Source organism: Cavia porcellus, unplaced genomic scaffold (assembly GCF_034190915.1).
Source record: "Cavia porcellus strain 051 isolate PalLab524CR breed Dunkin Hartley unplaced genomic scaffold, mCavPor4.1 scaffold_9, whole genome shotgun sequence".
NCBI classification, from domain to species: Eukaryota; Metazoa; Chordata; class Mammalia; order Rodentia; family Caviidae; genus Cavia; species Cavia porcellus.
This window is the reverse complement of record NW_026947492.1, coordinates 40,079,422-40,085,213: the sequence shown is the minus strand read 5'-3', so window position 1 is coordinate 40,085,213 and position 5,792 is coordinate 40,079,422. Positions and strand designations below refer to the sequence as shown.

General features: G+C 52.2%; 1 pseudogene; it reads left to right on the top strand.

Annotated features, from left to right (window-relative positions):
• The first annotated feature begins 999 nt into the window (after nucleotides 1-999).
• LOC100716178 (B1 bradykinin receptor-like) lies at nucleotides 1,000-2,457 on the top strand (annotated as a pseudogene).
• Nucleotides 2,458-5,792: the final 3,335 nt, after the last annotated feature.

Below are 5,792 nucleotides of genomic sequence, written 5' to 3'. Positions count from 1 at the left end.
GAAGTCCCTGCGTTCAACTCCAAGTGGAGGGAGAAAAGAGAGGAGAGGAGGGGAAATGAGGGGAGGGGAGAGAAGGGAAGGGGAGGGGAGGGGAGGGAAAGAGAGGGAAGGGGAGAAAATGAAATTCTCTTTCCATCGTCCCCAATGGCCTGAGTCAGATGCCTAGAAGCATCTCTTCCCTGTCCCTTCTTCCACACACCATGCCTCCCCGAGCAGCCAGCTCTACCTCCAAGGCCCATTTCAGGGCCACTTGCTACCCCCTCCCCACCAGTCAAGGGAACTCTCCCAAGGCTTAGCAGCCCAGGCCTCAGGCCAAGGCTGAGCTGCCCTGCCCACCCTCCACCCCTCTCCAGCTGTTCAGGCGCCGCACTCTGTCTATACATTTCCCCTCTCCAAGCTCCCAGATCGCCCAGCCTGAAGACCTTTGCTTATGCTTTGTCTTCTGCTCATAGTCTACAGCTGGGTTCTTCTCATCATCCAGGACTCCACACAGTTTCCAAGTTCCAGCCCTCCCAGCACTGAAAGTGTCTGGAGTGCAGCCACACTGATGTGGGGGCCGCTCTGCCTTGTCTGCCTCTGTCTTGGGTGGAGGCCCTCATAGAGTCTGGGATGGTATTCAGTGAACCCAAGTCTTCAAAAGGAGATCTGGCTGTTGTCAGCAATCCTGGTGCCCCTGCATGCAGAGCTCCGGGGTTCCCTTAACTAAGAGGCCAGCAAAGGCTCCCTCCAGAGCAGTGGCAGCAAATCTAAGGCCTGTGTGCCACAGCCAGCTGCTCCTTATCACTGAAGTTCTGAAATATTGGCTGTCACCGCTCTAGAGGACCAGATGGTGAACACTGTCAGTGTAGCATGAAAGAGCAGACTGTGACAGTGTAACTGATGGGCGTGGCTGGGTGGCAATAAAACTTAATTGGTCAGGACAGGCTGGACTTGGACCCAGAGCCACAGGTTGGCACCTCCTGTGTAACCCTACACACTTGTCACTGCAGGTCATTGTGGATGGCATTCCAGAACCTCCTGGAGCTCCCTTTGTCCCACAAGAGCCAGGGTTCCCATCCCAACACCACATCCTGTGATGCTCCTGACACCTGGGACACACTGTACAGAGTGTTACAGACACTTGTCACTTCTGTGTCTTTAACCTCTTAGGAAACATCTTGGTTCTGTCCCAACTCTGCTGCCCCAGCAGAGGCTGAAGGTGTCAGAAATCTACCTATCCAACCTGGCGGCCCTAACCTCATGTTTGTCTTGGCCCTGCCCAAGATGTTCTCTTGGGCAGAGAACATCTGGAGCAAATTCAGCTGGCCCTTCGGAGCCCTCCTATGCAGTGTCATCAATGGGGTAATCAAGGCCCCTGTGTTCATCTGCATCTTCCTGGTGGTGGCCATCAGCCAGGACAGGTACAAGGTACACGTGCATCCCATGGTCAGGTAGGTCACCGGCAGCGGTGGCATGCCCAGGTTATCTGCCTGTTCCTCTGGGTAGCAGCGAACCTCTTGAGCACCCCACATTCCTGCTTCCCTCAATTAAAGCCCTTTTTGATCTAAATGTCTTTGCCTGCACCTTGCTGTTCCCCCATCTGGCCTGGCTCTTTTCAATGATGGTGGAGTTGCATGTCCTCAGGTTCCTCCTCCCTCTGGCTGCCATATTCTTGTTAAGCTACAACATCGTGGCGTCACTGCATGGGTAGGAAGAGGTGAACAGGAGCTGGCATGGGGCTCCTAGGGGGCAGGGCCACGGTGCTGATCTTCATGCCTATGGTTGCTTTCTTGGTGTGCTGGACCCCCTACCACTTCTTTGCCTTCCTGGAGTTCCTGTTCCACGTAGGGGCCATCCAGGGCGGGTTCTGGGAGGAGGTCACCCACCTGGGCCAGCAGCTGGTTAACTTCTTTGCTTTCACCAAGCCTGTGATCCTTGCACGAACCCTGTGATCTTTGTATTTGTGGGCTGCCCCTTCAGGACCTATGTCTGGGAGCTTTATAAGCAGCACACTCCTAGAAGTTTCCCTCCAGGTCCTGAGACCACTGGAATGAAAGCTACCAGCTCTGCTGGAGGAATTAAAACAGCAATGAACCAGTGAGCTTGGCTTCCTTGTGGCTTCTTTCTGACATTGTAAAGACTACAAGCTGATGACAGCCACCAAGATACTCAGGACCTGGCCTTGTGGTCTGTGAATGTACCTTATGGAGTAAGGAGGACTTTATGGACTTCCAGAGGAGGAAATGATCCTGGGCTAACTGGGGACCAATAAAATCAGAAGAATCCTTACAAGAAGGCAGCAGGAAGCACAGACTCAGACAGGAGGACACAAGCACAGGTCTGAGAGATCCAGGAGAGTGGCCTAGAGCCATGGTTTTCACGCGCCCTCTAGTGGCAGAAACACATGAGACACCTGATTCTTCGTGGTCCTTCATGGAGCAACCAGCTGCTTGAGCCCCATTTCCACAGCTGAAGAGAATAAATTTAGTGTTACTTTAAGTTACTGAGTTTGTAGTAATTTGTTACAGCTTCAAAGGAAACTACTCCCCACATCCAGTAAGAGCCTCTGTTACATTTCCATTGGTCTAGAAATTTCTAGTTTGACTGCCAAGATTGAGAGGTGGATCAGGAAGAGACTCTGTGTCCAAGGAGCTTCCAGCCTCTAAGTAATTATGAGAAAGAACTGAGGAGCCACAAAGCACCCCACAGACCCAGCAGGGAGTACCCAGGGCAGAAACCACCATGAAGGGCGCAGCCTGAGAGGCCTGACGTCAAAGGGTGGAAGCCTGGATTTGGAGGGGGGAAGAAAGGATGCAGGAACCCAGAACCCAAGGTTGGAGGGTCCCAGGCTACTGCATAACAGGGGAGAGTGTTCTTATTCAACATTGGCTGGTGGGCTCCTTCCTTCTCTCCAGGTCCCCAGGAGGCCCCTAGTATCTGCTTTCGATGAGCTCATGGCACAGGAAGCATGGTTAGGAGAGTGTCATAGGACAGGTGACACAAGGCATTTGTAGGTGGGGAGGAAGGAACTGGAGGAAGGTGAAGAACCAACAGGATAAGGAGAGCTTTGCTGGAGGGCAGCATGTCAGGAGGATGCAGGGTGCAACAGGACAGAACCTTGCAGCTGCAGGGCAAGAAAGTTGGAGTGGGACCTGCCAGATGCAGAGCCACTTTGCATTATGTCAAGGTCAAGTGTAGCTACGGGACTGGGTGGTGGATGCAGTGGGCAGCCAAGTAGTGTGACAGATGATAAGATCTAGGAACAGCATGGTCACTTGGGGGATGGGCTGGGCACCCGCAGAATCCCAGATACTGTAGGAACACTGGGAAGAGATGGGGAGGTCAGGGCCAATGACAGTTTCATGAACACGGATTAGGAGGTGCAGTGAGCCAGGCCCAAGACACTTACTGGGGAAAATGGACAGCCCCACACATGTACAGAAGGGAAGGGTCCTCAGGGAGAACCACAGAGTGGTTCTCTTAGTGCCCAAGATTCATCCCAGACGGGGAGAGGAGGCCAGCACTCCTGGAGCCTGCGATAGTCTGAGACTCAGCAGGGGCTCAGAGAACTCTGGGGAGATCCATAATCAGGGCTCTGAGCCTAACGGTTTCCTGGAGGGCAGAGCGTGCTTCAGAAACCAGCACCCACATTCACCAGCATCACCAGCCTGTACGGGTGCATATGCTGGACCCCATGTTCCTGAGAAGCTGCAATGGAGTTCATTCCCAATACTGAAATGCCACAGATTCCACAGCACATTTCAGATTCCAGCTTCTCCAGGATATGAGGAAGATCTAGCAACCTCGACCTGTATTTACTCATCCAGCAGATATAATGGTGGCTTCTACTGGGCAGGTCACTTTGTAGGGGCCAAGAACACAGTGCCCACTAGGGGAGCATTACTGGGCCTCTTGCACAAGTTAGGCTTACTTTTTTATGCTGAGTGGCAGCGCTCTCTGTTGGACAAGGCGCCCTCTTGCCATTCTCATACCTCCTGACAAGGAGTAAGCAGTGCAGTCTGCAACCCTTGCTGTCCTGCAGCTCCTCCATTCACAGTCCAGGTAACAGAGGCTGTGTGGGGCACACAGGCACTGACAGGGAGGAACTCAGCTCGCAGTGCAAAGGGAAAGGCATCTCATTTGGTCTCAATGCTCTGTGGTCTCACTTGCTGGAGCACATTTTCCACAAAACACAGAGGCTGGATACACAGGCTGGTCTGACTCCAATCCAGTATGACTTGCAGGCCCCCAGACACATTCTGAGAAGCAGAAACAGGAACAATCAGGAATAGGGAGCTGGGCATAGAAGGACAGCCCGCTGCCCTGCACTGTGAGGATGGACCAGAGCACAGCTCCTTTCTTTCTCTGTCTGCATCCACCTTCTTGGTGAGAAAATCCCTGGCTGCAGGTTTCAGAAAGCAGTCCCGTGTCAAGGAAGAATGTGGTGCTTGGAAACTCGGAGAGCACAGCTCATGAGCCCGCAGTTCAGCACAGACTGTCAACAGGGACTGGGACAAGTCAGGCATCAGATGTGTGAGGGGCAGGAAGAGTGCCAGAGCTCAGCACACAGCCCACAGTGAAGAGGATCAGGCCCACCCCCTGTGGAGAGGGTCAGAGGGACCTTTGCAGAGGCAGAAATCCTCTCCTGGGTTCAGAGCACCAGCGCCTTGGGAGAAGGGCATGCTATGCAGCCCATGGATCTGGTAGACAGGGTAACCTGACCTGGCTCACAGTTAATCAGACCAATGCCACACCTGGAGCTCAGAGAGCATGGCTCATGAGCCTGTAGTTCAGCACACACTGTCAGGAGGGACTGGGTTCAGGGTCCTCCTGAAGCTCTGCTCTAGTACCAAGCTGTGTAGTAGCTTTTCTCTGCAAAGTGACAAGTTGAGGTATAATCACTAATCTACTGTCAGCATTGGGCCTGCTGTGGGCATTGAAATCACATATTCAGTGGCTTTCTGTCCTTCCTGAGGTTCCTGCTGGATGGTGTCAGCCTGTCTTGTGCCCTGGGCCCCACCATCCACCACGATGTCCATCCTGAGAATGAGCAGCTCAGGCCCCTCAAGATCCCAGCTCTGGGCAACTCTCTGATGAGGCAACAGGAAGAAGAAGGGACTTCTGTCTCTGGAGATGAATCACAGGCTTGCTGAGGAGCTGGAGGGAAGCCATCCAGGGACTGCTCCTCCCTCAAAACTAAGCACTGAAACCACAGTGCAAAGCAGCAGGTGATGTAACAGACTTGGGAAAGTGTCTGTAAGGCATGAAGTTACCACATTTTCAGTTTACACTGGGTTGAGCTTATGTGACCCCTCTCTAAGTTGGGGAGTACCCCTTGCGCTCAGAGAAATAACCACAGGAAGACTGACAGGAGGCAGTGTCACATCTCTAACAGGAACTTCTAAGACAGCTTCCTTGCACAAGCCCCAAAGAACAACAAAATAAATGAGGCAGGGAGGAAGGTGACCCTGCGAAGCAGCACAATCTCAGTTGCTTAGGTTTCCAGAAGAATATTCTCATCATGGGCACGGGCATCTCGGCTATTGTACTGGCCCAAAGGCCATTTGTGTTTGCTGTGGATCAATATTCTAAAATCCTTTCATTACTGTTAAAAGATAAACCACATCTCTAGCTGAAATGAGCTTGAAAATCAGCTAACAAAATAAAAACCTGCTATGGATGGACAGACTAGTATTTTGTTTCCCCTTTATTTTTGCACATAAAGACAAAAGAATAATCAAATGAAGTGAAATCAGAGAAGGGGAAAGCAGTAAATTCTGTAACAAACACCTCTCTAACACCTGCAGTTTCTT